We start from the raw sequence: 14,778 nt of genomic DNA on the forward strand, positions 1-14,778 counted from the left end.
CACCTCACCTCACAGCAGAATCATTTCCCCAGGTGGAAAAGTGCTCAACTCTTAACCCTTGCTGGCCACACACATAGATGTCAAGATAGAAAGCACCAGAAGAACTTCCAACCTTCCTACACAAATGAAACACAAGGTACTTTGCACAGCTGGTAAATGAGCTGCTCAGTGATAAACACACTTGACAGAGTTTACATTTGCTTAAGATACTTAAAGAGGAAGAGTTTTACTACTGCCTTTTCTACCTACCACGTTGGACAGTATAAGAAGCTGTAGTACTTCTTAGATGAGGCAAACAGGCTATAAATGGAAAACCCTAGGCACCTCACCCAAGATTTAGGGCCAAAACTTGGGCTCAACTTGAGCCCTGGGTCAAAATCTTCCATTGATCACAAGGGGATGCACAAAACCTTTGGAGAGGACATGTTTCATGTAGTCACTCTCCCCTTACCTTGAGCTAAAGCTGCTCTTGGCAGATGCAGCTTTGGTACCTGGAAGTGTCCCTTGCAGATACTTTCTCCTGAGACTATAACAGATGGTGACAACTCATCCACGTCTTTCAATGAATAAGACACTTTGTCATAAACACATGTCCTGTCCCAGAGTCTGACTTGGTTTTCCTTATACCTTTGGAAAAAAGTCAGTCCACTCCCAAAGTTTTAAAGTTGATAAATGCAGTAACTCCATTTCCTTAGGAAGGAAAAGGAGAAGTATTTCAGTAATCAAAGAGCTGCTCTCTTCCATGTATAGAAGTGCTCACACCAACCCCTGTGCAAGCTTTCTCATCCTGTCCCCTGTGCATCTACAGGGACTGGAAACAAGCTACAGGACCAGGGAGCTGCTGCAGGTGGCTCACACCCATACAGGATGCCTCTCTTACATCACACCGGATTTAAAAACAGGGATGAAGGTATCCTGCATATTTTATTAAAAGACACCTCTGAAAGGGATTTAACCACTGGAAAAACCTGCTTTTAAAAGGGAAGTTGCCCAGCTAACATGGGCAAAGTCTGAAAGTGTTAAGCTCTGTGCTCTGGGTTTCAAATATGAATGGTAAATGCTGCAGACATACAGAGCCTCTGCTTCAGAAAGTTCCTGGAAATGAAGTGACAGGGACGTAGGATCCTATTTACGCCACTACTGCACTGTGCAATCTTCCTGTGTCCATTTGTCACCAAGCACATCTTCCCCTCCCATCTCTAAAGCAGATAAAGCTTAATATGCTTATGTAGTTGTGAAGTGTGCTGCCTGTTATCCAATTAGACAGCTAACAAGATCTGAGTACCAGCACGTAGGCACAGAGAACCGTCGGCTGATACCTGCCACAGATTAGACACGTTCTTTATTTCTCCAGCCCTTGCAGAAAAACAAAATAGGTTGGGATTTGTTCAAAGGCTGCTCTGAAGGCTGGATTCAGGTAATTGTTTAATTTTGTTTGGGACTCATAAACACATCCCTTTTGTTTCCTCTTGATCTCCTGGAGCTGTCATATCGCAAGTGTCCCGTTACGAAACTCTGATAGATGTGGTTTGTAAGCTTTCAGCGTGGAAAAGGGCAGATGTCAGCAGCTTTAAGGTCTCTTCTGGCTTCAAAAAAAATTCTATGGAACAATAAAGGATTGATACATCAGCAGGAAAATAGAATGTATGTCTGTACAGAAGTGATAAGGACAGTCAGCAATGCAATCTTGATTAGTTCCGAGTCTGTTCCAAGTGCCATTCCCATAAGATCCAGCTAAGAAAACACAAACTAGATACAATCACCAAAAAATGGCTGCTTGACAACATAGTTCTCAGAGCATAATTATCAAGGGCTTGCTATCTAATTGGGAAGGCACTGGAGAGCGGGTCCAGCCACGCAGAAATGCTGTGCAATATTTTCCTTACCCATGTGGATGACAGACTGGAATGTATGACCATAAACCCAAGCAGATGATTCAGCTGGGAGGACTTGCAAGCACAGTGGTGTACACATTGAGGTTTCCAAATGTTCTTGACACACTGGTCCAATGTCAACATGAGAAAATTCTTAGGAAAGAGAAATCACAGGTACAAACATAAAAAAAGGAGGAGTAATTTCTTCTCTAGCAAGACACCAGAAAAAGCTCCTGCATTTTACAGGGTAAAGGCACACTTGTAAAGCCCAATGATGTCCCACAGCTAAAGAAAGGCAAACCTCAGCCTGCAATGGTGCTTCACAGACAGCACTTCACTATACCTTGCAAACTTTTGCCCTCAGCTACTCACTGCTGTGTATTTAATGCACTTTTTGTGGAAGCAGACTGGAGAGAATCTTATGGAGGGCCACAAAATTAACCATCACCAGGTGTGAGATTAAGCTAGATACACTTAAGCCAGGCATGTTCCTATGAACAGTATAGGCCAGGCAAGCCACAGCCTGAAGGAAGCCTCCTTCTTCCCACATCCAGTAGGCAAAGGTGCAAGTTTAGCTCTTGGGAGTTTAAACACTCTGGCTTTAAATCTCTGTTTAAAAACAAGCTAATGGCCATCAATATGGATGGAGAGAACAAGAGTCTGTGGGCTTACCTAGAGAAGAAAAAAAAAGAGATCAGAAACTACTTTTCAGAATCCCATGTGCTTCTACCTCACACTTTTCTTCTTCCAACACACTTCCCCCATAGAAAAGCCTCACATAGGTCAGTCTGAACACAACATTTTCACTCTTGTGATGCAGCTAATTCATTAGAGACACTTAACCTGTTCTCACAAATGGGAAGATATAGATAGGATGGAACACAAGGTGGTTAAAATGTGCTTGGATCCTTGAGCTCAAAAGGTAACAGCCAAAACTGAAGTCTTAATTGGCAGCCCTTTATGAACTATACTCCTTCATGAACAGCCTGCACTGACACTGTCCAACGTATTAATACTCTGGATGATGAGAGGAAAGCTCTATCACTGAGTTCAGAGACAACATCATGCTGGGGCAAGCAGTCATTACACTGGAGGGCAAGACAACCCAGCAGGCTGCAATATGAGCTGAAGGAAACCTTATGAAGTTGAGAAATAGGAGTCCTGCACCTGAGACAAAGGATATCCATTGTCAGCACAAACAAGGGACTGACTGGCTAGAGACAAGCTCTTCAGAAAAGCATCTGGTCCTGGTGGGCAATAAGGTGAACAGGTATCAGCAGCATGCCCCTGCAAGGACAAAAGTCACACACTTACTGGGCTGCACTGGGAAGGACAACAGCCAAGAGCTCAGGGAAATGGTTCTTGTGATGTCATTCAGTGAGATCTTGACTGGCTTGAGAGCTGGGCACAGAGGGACCTCATGAAGTTCAACAAGTTGAAGTTTTGTATCAAAGAGTGTGGGCAGCAGGGTAAGGGAGGTTGTGCTCCCCCTCTGCTCTGCCCTACTGAGGCCTCAGCTGAAGTCCTGTGTCCAGTTCTGGGCTCCCCAGCTCAAAAGGGACAGAGAACTGCTGGAGAGAAGCCAGCACAGGGCCACCAAGATGCTGAGGGGACTGGAATATCTGTGTGAGGAGGAAAGGCTGCAGGACCTGGGACTGTTTATCCTGGAGAAGAGAAGGCTGAGGGAGGGGGGGATCTCATTAACACTTATAGATACCTAAAATGTGGACGTCAGGAGGATGGGGGCCAGTCTTTTTTCTGTACTGGCCAGTAGCAGGACAAGGGGTAATGGACAGAAGCAGGAACACAAAAAGTTTCACTTCAACAAGAGGAGAAACTCCTTTGGTGTTGAAGTGAGGGAGCCCTGGCCCAGGCTGCCCAGGGATGGTGTGGAGGCTCCTTCTCAGGAGGTTTTCAGTCCCACCTGGACGCGTTCCTGTGCCCCCTGAGCCAGGGGAAGCTGCTTTAGCAGGGGCTGCATGAGCTCTAGAGGTCCCTTCCAACCCCCACCATTATGTAATCCTCTTCCTGGCAGCAAGGAGGCTGCACCTGAAGCACCATTCAAGTTAGCTGCACTCCCCAGCAAAGACACTGACAAACTTGGAGGTTCAGTGAAGCCCTACTAAGGTGGTCAGGTCACTGGAATACATGATGGAAGAGAAGAGAATGAGGAAATGGGGTTTAAGTAGGAGAAGAAATGTCAGTTGGGGGGGATCTAGTTTCTATCTCCAGTTGCCTGACTGAGGGGTTACAGGGAAGACAGAGACAGATTCTTCTCAATGAGTGTGAACAAAAAGACGAGATACAATGGGAATACCACACAGCAATTGCAATTCTGATCACACACAAGGAAACTGTTCCTCACCATGAGAGCACTAAGCACAGCATCAACCTGTCACAAGTGACTGGAAACAGCCTGAAATTTGATCAGAACAGTTCACAAGAAACCTGCCTTTGATTCTGGCCCTGCTAGGAGCAGGGGATCAGATGAGACCACTCTGGAGATGAGAGCACCACCTAAATTACTCTTCAATTCTATGAAATCATTGCAAAGAAACACTGAGCAAGAGACTTTGTCCAATAGCCTACAACATTCTACACCTGCTCAGTGATAACAAGCACTTTAAACCCAAAAGCTGTCAATAAAATACCTTCCACATGACTGAAGATCCTTGTATCTGTAATTAAGGGAGAAAAAGAAAACACTTGAGCTTTCACTGCTATTTGAAACAGAACAAGAGAAACTGGAGACTCATGTTACACAAGTTACCATTAAAAGCTCTGCAAGAAAACTGTGAGGGAATTCAGAGAAGATACATACTGATAGCTCAAACAAAACAAATCAAGAGTGCTCCTCCCTACCTGCTCTTCCCAACACAATAAACAGGAGTCGATGCCAAGAGGTGTTCCAGACCTGTCCAGACCAGCCTTCATTTTGGTGTCAGCTTCTTCAGCTGTCTCAGGACAAAAGCTCTCTGGATGCAGATATTCACCTTTCAGCAGCAGAGTAGGAAGTATTTATGCAAGGTAAGAGGTGCTAATAGATACAGGGAAAATACTTGCAAGAATATATATACACAGATAAGTTTTTCCACCCTTTTTCCCCTCAAAGATACAGCAAATAACTTGGATACAGCTGAAATGAAACTGTCACCTTCCTCTGAGTGTCCTGTAAAATGAGGACCTAGAACTATGGTGTGCAAGATCAATGAATGCAAACAACAGCTTTGTGTGTAATGTGGAAGCAGCAAGACCCAAATTCCCTGCACCCAGGCAGCCCAGCAGCCCTCAGATTTCTGTCTCTCACGTGGCAGCTCTTTGGAATAACTTTCCTAAAATTACAATGATCAAACAACCTTTAAGCAAATGGCTAATTGTTCCTTTAATGCTGGCTGGCATGGTACCCAGTTTACCTTAGGAAATAATGTTTCTAGTGCTCCTCTGCTGTCTTTCCTGTTAGGTTTTATGCTTGAGTGCTACCTCTCCTGAGAGCAAGCCACATTTTACCAGCTTTAGAACAGTATGAATAACTGTATCCTTCACAGAAACAAAGAGAGCACATACAAAATCAGATGCAGAATGTAACCACTGCAGGGAGGGAAAGCAGAAGGTCACTTGTGAGCTGCACATCTGACTTTGGGGGTCTGATGAGGAAAGCACAACTACTTACAACCAAGAGGCACTCTAGAGAGAAGAGTGAGGGATCTGAGGGGTGTTCAGCCTGGAGAAAGGGAGGCTGAGGGGAGACATGAGCACTCTCTGCAGCTCTGCTCCCAAGCTACAAGAGACAGGACAAGAAGAAACAGCTTCATCAGAGGAAGTTTAGATTGGAGATTAGGAACAATTTCTTCCCCAAAAGGGTTGTCAAGCCCTGGCATAGGCTGCCCAGGGCTGTGGTGGAGTCTCCATCCATACGGCTGTGGGGCATAGCTGGGGCTGAGGGACATGGTTTAATGGGGGCTGTGGCAGTGCTGCGGGGAGAACAGCTGGACTCTGTGAGGTCTTTTCACAACCTCAACAATCCCATGATTCTGCTCTTTGATTCTACTCTGGAACAGTCAGTGAAGCTCCAGAATACATCCTTGTGGACATATGGCACTTGTTCTAAACAAGCAACATGCCTCTTTTGTAGTAAGGAAAGAGACAAAGCCACAATGAAACCTTTCACAACAAAACACTATCTCTGCTGGTGTCAGAATAAGAAGGAACACATCCATCATACCCCAAACTCTACATAAGAGTCATAGAACTGTGTCTGTCAGCTCAGTACAGGCATGTGCAGCACTGCAGATGAGTTTTGGGTCTTGCAGCTCAAGAAAGATGTGGCCCAGAGATTCCCAAAGCCTGCTGCAGAGGGCTGAACAGCTCACTCTGTACAGCAACAAAAGGGCAAGAAGGCAGCAACTTTCAACTGCAGCGTAGGAAATCCCAGTGGGAAAGCAGGAAAATCTTGCTAATAGTAAGAACAATGAAGGACTTGAAAGGATCACCCAGGGAGGATGGGGAAAGTCCATTACTGGAGGCTTTTACCAACTGTGTTGGACAAACATCTGCTGGGAAAGTTTAGATAGATCTGACCCCATCTTGGGGCAGGAGGTCAGATTGGACAACTTACTAAGGTCCCTTCTGGCCCTATTTTGCTTACAACAGTTCTTTGCTCATAACAGAAATATGACAACAGAACACAGCAGCAGCCTCAGAGCACAAGAGCTTCCCTCACACTTCCATGATATGCTGGAGAAAGGCTCTGAGAACCTGTGTGCAGCAGCTGCCCTTTCCCCCATGGAAATGGCTCCCTCCATTCCTGGAGGAGTAGGACAGAGAGAACACAAACAGGAGCTCCCCAGCACAGCCTTCCCAAGGAGACAGTCCCTCTCATACCCCACAGCACAGAGAGAGTTGTTACCAGCAGCCCATCTGTGCTTTTTCTCCTGTTTTGCCTCCTTCCCATCTCACCTTGCAGTCAGAGGAACTCTTCTCTTTTTTTCCTCTTTGAGCCTTTTCTCTGTTCCTCCCTGGAATATTTTTACATGTAAGATCTTCAGGACTGGATCCCTTTCATCTTTTGGGGAAGCCCTGAGCAAAATATCTGTGCTTCCAAAAACCAAAAAAGCCTGCAGATCATCTGCTTAGCATTACAGACACCCACCTCCCCTCCAGCATTGCCTGTCCCCCTGCTCAGCTGGGAGCCTGGCATGAGAAATCCCACCTGCACAAACTCTTCATGCAGAAATACACAGTTAGTATTGACTTTTCAGTCCTTTCCAAGATCTGTGACCTTCAGGGCTTCCCATGGCAGCCAGCTAAGCAAAGCTGATGCTATGTAGCACTCTCATCAAAATGTTGGGTCCCTTCCTAATGCTGAGTCCACCACTGGGTCATGGATCCCACCCCAAGGGAATCAGGTGACAGAAAGGGTAACGACCCAGTGATCAACTCTTAAAGCCCATGGTTACATTTAGCCCTTTGTCACATCCATTTCCAAGTCCAAATAGAAGCACCAGAAGCTATTGTCTAACTGGAGCAAGGGTGTGAGCTCCCCATAACTATAAAGGGGACATTTAATTTAGTCTACTACACTACTGGGAGCACTGTGCATCTGCAAGCAATAATTAACAGCACATAGTGCCCTGTGAGATCAGACCATCCAAGCAGCAGAGTGTAAACTGCAAGCCCAAAAGCACTAACCTTTATTTCAGGACTTAATCAAGTTCAGAAGCATGAGGGGTTTAGGAGGATTTTCTTCCTTGTGTGCCCCCCACAACTCCTCCTGGCTCATTCTTGAAAATGTAAAGCTGATCTCCAAGCTCTCAGTTGTGTCTGTCCAAGGAAGCAGGTAAACAGCAAGAGAACAGAAGATATCTGAGGTAGAAATACCCACTGGTGCATGTGAGCACACTCCAGCACATTTGAGGAAGCAATTCTGCAACTCCAGGAAATGTCCTTAAGGACTAACTCAGATGGACAATCCTGACTGTGTAGTGCTGACAGCAGCAGTATTGGGATGGGTCAGGACTGGATCCAACTGAAAAATAATGCTATAAAAACAAGTAAACATCTGCTGCCAGGTGTGTGGGCTCCCTGATCAAGATCTCTTGCCCACAGGCACACCAGAATATACACAAGAACAGCACTAACCCTTTCACTTGATGCAGGACCTTAAATGTGTGAAGACTGTACCCTAATGGGAGTGGAGAACAGTCATGCAGGAGAAGAAACAAGCAGTGGGAAACAGGACAGCACAGTGAAAATATCTTCACACAGTTTCACTGCTGAAGCCAGAGTCTTGCATAATGACACTCCTTCCAGAGACCCAGAGCTTCCATGAGGGCCTGTGAGTTTGAGGAGTTCAACCAAAGAATGACCAGACATGCTAATGATGCATGTCTTCCTGGCAGAGTCCTCTGGGATCACAACTGGGGCTGCTTCCAAAAAAGAAAATCCTGTTAGAAGACTGGAGATCAAAGCAGGAGGTTACACCTACATCCTGGAACATGCATGCCCATGGGACAGAAGGGTCTTTTAGCCTGAAACTGAATTAATGTCCATACAAGAGAAACATTAGGTTAGCACACTTGAATGCTACACCTGTACAATCTCTTGGGGAGCAAAGCCCTTCCCTCCCTGCCCTGCAAAATGAATTCAACTGAACACAGCTCTTAGAAAGGAGAAGAAACTGTTCCTTTCCACTGCAACTCCCACCTTTGGGACAAACCAGGACAACTCACTTCACTTAAGTAACTTCACAAGAGAAATTATCCAAACCAAAAGGCTTTTGTCTTTTCTCTCATCAAAGTGTGCAAACATCATCATATCCTGTCCAATCTTTCAGTCATTCCAAGCATGCCAGCAGCCCACGCTGGTAAATGCCACTCAGCTAAATCTAGGGGACACACACTTCAGAAAAATCTGGCATGGTGCAGAATAATGAGTGATGAAGAAAGAAGTAAATAGCTATGTATTCTCCAGACATTATCTACCTCTGTTTAATTCTCTACTTTGTCAGCCAGGAAAACAATTGTTTTCTCACTTCTTACAAGGTAGCTCCTGCCTTTAAACTTCAGTAGGTACAAAAAGGGCAAAAAAAGAGAAAGAAAACAGATTTTTATGACATTTTCAAGCCACTACAAAGACTTTGCAGCCATTTAAAGGCTTATTGGATAAAAGAAATACAGGTGACCAAAAGCAAAGATTCCCCATTAGCTGGAATCATCTTTCTTTACATCACTTTGGCTCCATGGGCTCCCCACAGCTGAGAACCTGCCTTGCTTACTGTGACCTCCCTGCTGCCACTGACCTGCTCTATGGCTCTGGCTCTCTCCCTCCATCTCCCTACTCTCAGAGGATGGATGACGTGGAAAAAAGCTCCAAGGAAGGAATATGTGACAACCAAAGTCATGTGTAAATCACTGCTCTAGGGCTGCAAGATCTGTTTCTCTCAGGCCCAGCAAGCTCCCAGCCACCATCATGTTGAGTTATCTGACAGCACTAACAATAGCCAGCTGGTTTTACTGAGACTTGAAGGATGGGCTGGTAGCAGACAGCTACCATGAAATAGCTCAGGGACCAAACTCCAGTGTTAACAGCACAGACAGGCTTTTTGACCCCTCTTCAACCTCACTTTTATTGATAAGTTTCTTTTACTACCTTCAGAAAAACCAAAGCCTTGCCCAGTGCCAAAACCCTTCCTGCTGCATCCATCCTTAAAACCTCACACCCCTGGCCCCAAGGACACTCCAGTGGCCACAAAAAAAAAAAAAGACAAACCCAAGAATCACACTGAAAGCCAAGGACTTGATTAAAATTCACCAAAGCAACACCACTGTTCAAAAAAAAAAAATCTGCTGCACTTAATCTCCAGAGGAAAAGGTCACCAATAGCCACAGTGCACCTCCACAGCAAAGGGCTGTGTCACGCTGTGTCATCAGGGTCAGCCTGCAAACAGGTTGTTATGAAGACCCCACATGCTGTGTCAACCAGTATGGGCAGCAAAGGCTGATGGTTGAAGTTCCACCTTCTGCCAGCCTGCAGTCCAGTCCCTACTCTGGGATCCCTCAAGGGTGCTGGCTCTGCTACTCAATGACTTTTCTTCCTGTATAGGGACTAAAGAACATAAGATCCTGGAATGGTTTGGGTTGGAAAGGACCTTAAAGTTCATCTCATTCCAACCCCCTGCCATGGCAGGGACACCTTCCACTGGTCCAGATTGCTCCAAGCCACATCCAACCCTACCATTCTATGAACCTGCTCTTGGACACTTCCAGGGATGGGGTAGCCCCAGCCTCTCTGGGCAACCTGTGCCAGGGCCTCACCACCTTCACAGGGAAGAACTTCTTCCTGACATCTCAGTCTCCCCTCTGTCAGTCTGGAGCCATCACCCCTTGTCCTGTCACTCCAGGCCCTTGGACAAAGTCCCTCTCCAGCTTTCTTGTCGGCCCCTTTAGGGACTGGAGGCTGCTCTAAGGTCTCCCCAGAGCCTTCTCCAGGCTGAACACCTCCAACTCTCTCAGCCTGTCTCAATCACAGCAGAGAGGCTCCAGTCCTCAAATCGTCTTCATGGCCTCCTCTGGACTTACTTCAACAGCTCCACGTCTGTCTTACACTGATACCCCAGAGAAGAAGGCAACACTGCAGGCAGGGTCATAGAATCACAGAATGGTGGGGGTTGGAAGGGACATTTAGAGATCATCCAGTCCAATTCCCCTGCAGAAGCAGGCCCCACCTAGATCAGGTTGCATAGGATCAGATGGCATAGGTGTCACCAGAGCAGAGTTTATATTGGTGATGCAATGGATGCATTGTGGTCTGGTGAAGGCAAAGGACAGTGCCATCAACTCCATAAGGGACACACACCCTGCACAGCTGAAGAGCACCACCAATGTCACACCAACCAATGATATTCTACCTGGGAAAAGAATGTGTCAAGTTCAACATCAAAAGGCTTTATTTCAGGTTGCAGTGGACTCAGAGGGTACAGGGAGGAGCTAAACCCTACAGGCTCCTCAAAATACATTCACAACTGTACACAGACACAGGTCCTCAAACTGAGGTTCTTACAGAACAACACACATGAGATGAAGCAGCTGCACCACATCGACGTGCTCCTCGGGTACATCAATGCATGTGGTGGGAACTGGAGTTGCCATCAAGTGTTATTCTCCAAGTAGTTCATATTCCTACCCACAGGATTTCTGGAATCCTTTCTTAAAATAAAAAGAAACCACAGAAACATTAGAGTAAAGGAAAAGCAAAGATCTGTAACCAATTTCCATGGTGACTACTGTCAGCTCCAGTGGCATTAGTGTGCATACACCCACGTGCCCTCTACACTGAGCATGGAATACCTGGAGACATCAAACACATCAACAAGAGCTGATGAAATGGAGGTCACATTGGCTGCAAGCATTCATATCACCTCAACAAGGAACACAATAAGGCTGGTAACGTGGTCTGGAAACACCACAATGGTTTGGTGATGCCATTTGTTAAACTCTTCACTTCTCTGCAGCCCATAACACAAGGAAATCGGTCGTATTTGGGTTTTTACAGTTACACTTCCATCCTCCCCCATCCCAGACCTGCTATAGCCCACACTTGGTGGCCAAAGGGATTTGAACCCCAGCTCCCACCAGTTGTGGTGGGTCACTGTCTCTTCCCCACATTGCTACTGTGCTACAGCTGAATTTTTACACTCAAGCTAAGCAGGACAGATCCTTAAACCAGCTGCTTTAGACACTCTCTTGAGAAAGAAGAGCTCCAATCCATTCTTCACCCACTTCATTTCCAAGAGGTAATCTTTATACCTCTTTACTTCATTATTTACTACTCTGACACAACATTTCAGCTTGCCAACAGGGCTAAATAAGTCAGTTATTTAATTTCCATAGACTTAACTTGATTAACTTCTGGAGAGGACTAATGTTTGTGTAGAAATATCCTTTCCCAGTGGCCATTTTTCCATTTTCTGGTCTGTTAATTACAGTTATGGAGAGGAAGACACAGCTGTTAAGGTTTGTGAACTATAACAGGCTGTATTTTAATACTTGTCAAGTGGCACAGAGAAAATCATTTCTATTTCTTGTTTCTGTAACCCAATCACGCAAAGAAAGTAACTTCATGTATCTCAGACGTCATTCTTGCCATTCTCCTTGGAGCCTCATTTGAGCCACCTGGAAGTTAGCTGGAGAATCTTAGATTTCATTAGAAGGGATTCATTTTCTGTGGGATGACAGTCACAGAAAACACAAAGTGGTGTAACTGGAGTTGAGAGGACAAGCAGCTACACTTCTGGAGCCAGCAGTAGGAATACACTACATGCAGGAACACCCCTCCAAGCCTTTGAGGCAAAGATGGACGGAAGACTACTACCTTTTGCAGATGGACAACTGTGGAAAACCCAGACTGTGCTACTTGGCTAAGGTGGAGACCAGTAACAGAGTATCACCATATCTTTTAGACCAAAGGGTCTGTGGGGACCCCATAAACCAGTCAATCTCTGGTTTGTGAGGAATGCCAACAATTTACAGAGCTTGCCAAACTCTACCTCAACCTCTCCATCCTCACCAAGTCAACTGAAATTCCCCTAACCCAGGAAAAGACTGTTTCAGAGACACCACAATTAACATAGGACAGCACCTGGGCACATTTTGGTGGGAGAGACACAAAAGAGGGAAAGCCCTTCAAGCGAAAAACAGATAGGACTACCCAGGGGTGCTTTTAGCAACAGCAGAGTCAAGGCCAGGGGCTCCCAGGATACATGAGCACGTCCAGAGTGTTCCAGCCACACATTCCACCATTTCAAGAAAGTGTGGTGTGTCTCAGAAGCTGCTGCTCCACCGAGTCAAAGGACTAGGGAGAAACATCCACAGTATCCCACATCAGCCAGCATTTCCAGGACATAAAGACTCAGATCTCTGCACCTATTTCCACATATAGCTGGGCCAAAACACCAGCTAGGTGCTCTTTTAAACCTAAAGATGCTCAGGTAAACATTTGTGCAGCTATGCCAAATCTAGGCATGGAGCCAGACCAAGAACATCACTTTTGCCAGATCGGTAGCCATCCAGATTTGTTTCCCAGTCCAGCCACCCTGCTCCACAACAGGGGTAAAAGGGAAAGGCAGTATTGCCTTCTCTAGAGGCAAAGCCAGCTGAAACAACGGACCTTGCAACTCGCCAAAAAACACTGTACATCTGTTCCACAGCAGTGCCATAAAAGATTAGCAAGTGCTGGGCTAACAATTTGGAAAGGGAAAAGGACCTAGGAGAGCAAAATGTTATCACTAAGTCAATAAAACAACATTAGTAAAGGACTGAAAACATAACAGCATTCTTGCACAACTCGCAGAAAAGCTTGTAGGCTGATTTCTTGTCCTCCACTAAACCTGCCTGGTAACTCTGGGAACAGGGCTGTGTCATTACAGGCTAAGGGAGAAGTGGATCAACAGGGTGAGCTAAGGACAGGGCTCTGGACTCGACTCGTATTTGTGCCGGATCACAGAGTGGACGTGCATTACCCGATGCATATGGTTTCACTTTTATGTAAAGCTCATGTTTACATCTGATGGATCAGGGCAATTAGGGTTGGCCCCAGCAGTGGATTTGAGGCAGCGGTGCCTATACACCACGCAAAGGACTCTCAGGCGTGATGGGAGAGCAAGGAGCAGCTGTACGGCTGGGGCAGAGGATGTAAACTGCTAAAAAGCTTTGTTTAGAGGTCAGGTTCAGTAACTGACAATTGGCTTTGTACGTTTCACTACCGCCCGTCCGGGACTAATCCCTCATCCACCGCAGCGATTCAAAAGACGGAGCAATTCTGCAGAAGTCAATGGGTTTGACTGAAAACACGAGATCGCTACAAACTGCCAAGCCCCCAGTATTGTAACAGCTTTGTATAAACAACAAACAGACAGACGCAAATGAACTGCGAGTCTTCACAGCTCGTAATTTACATCCCGCCTCACACATGGGATCACGGTGACTTTCCTACTTAACCTTTACTCCTCATGTCATCGCCTGACACGCGATGGGAAGGGGAAGCGGAGGCAGGCGAGGGACGCACATCGTGTGCTGACATAAACACACGGAGGGGGGGTACAACAAGCAAACAACCCTAGAACCCCAACACAACCGCACACGTTGTGGGTACCTCTCTGCAGGGGTCTTTCCTCCCACCCCATCCCAAAAAACACGGTGCGGACCAAACCGCCATCCACTGCCTTCTGCTCTCCACCTGGGCTTGACCCACCGGGGTTTCTCAGGGCGGAGGAATGAGGGTTAGCACAAGTTGGGTGTGTGGGATGGGGCGGCTGGGCAGGCCCCTCAGGCAATGGCTGCGCCCCACCGCAGCCCCTCTCTCCCCGCAGCGGGCTGGAAAAGCCTCCTCGGCCGTGTTGTGAGGAGGGAGCCGAGCTGGGCTCCGCTGAGGCGGCCGCCGGCCTTCCCGCCGGCCCTTCGACGCGCCGGCCGCAGGTGGCCGCGGGACCGGCCGGGCCGCGGCAGGTGCCGCCGAGGGGAGGACGAGGGGCCCGGGGAGCCGCAGGGCCCCCTCGCCCCGCCGCGTACCTCCGAGCGGGGGGGAACCGGCAGGCGGGTCGGGGGGCCGGGGGGGCTGTCACTGCCCCCTCCCCACACAGCTCGTACCTCTCTCTGCAGTGGCCGGAGGGGACGGGGTCTCGCCGCCCGCCCGGCTCGCCTCAGCGCCTCGCTCCCCTCCCTCCCCGCGGCTGAGCGGCTCCCGGCGCTGCTACGGCGGCGGCTGCTGGCACTGCGAAGCGAGAACCAGCGCCGGCCTGTTTTCCAGCCGCCTCCCCTTCGGCCCGCCCCGGCTCCGCCTCAAGGATCCCCGCCTCCTCCTCCTCCTTCTTCCCCCTCCTCCCCTCGTCGCGGCCTGTGGGGTGCCACAG

General features: G+C 47.5%; 1 protein-coding gene across 1 annotated transcript in view; it reads right to left on the minus strand.

Moving 5' to 3' along the window:
- SMOX (spermine oxidase) overlaps positions 1–14,631 on the minus strand; it is a 59,751-nt gene extending 45,120 nt beyond the window's left edge. The window contains exon 1 of the mRNA XM_061994034.1: positions 14,516–14,631. The gene's annotated coding sequence lies outside the window, so the exon portion shown is untranslated. The remainder of the gene's footprint in view (positions 1–14,515) is intronic.
- Positions 14,632–14,778: the final 147 nt, after the last annotated feature.

Source organism: Colius striatus, chromosome 3 (assembly GCF_028858725.1).
Source record: "Colius striatus isolate bColStr4 chromosome 3, bColStr4.1.hap1, whole genome shotgun sequence".
Lineage (NCBI taxonomy): Eukaryota > Metazoa > Chordata > Aves > Coliiformes > Coliidae > Colius > Colius striatus.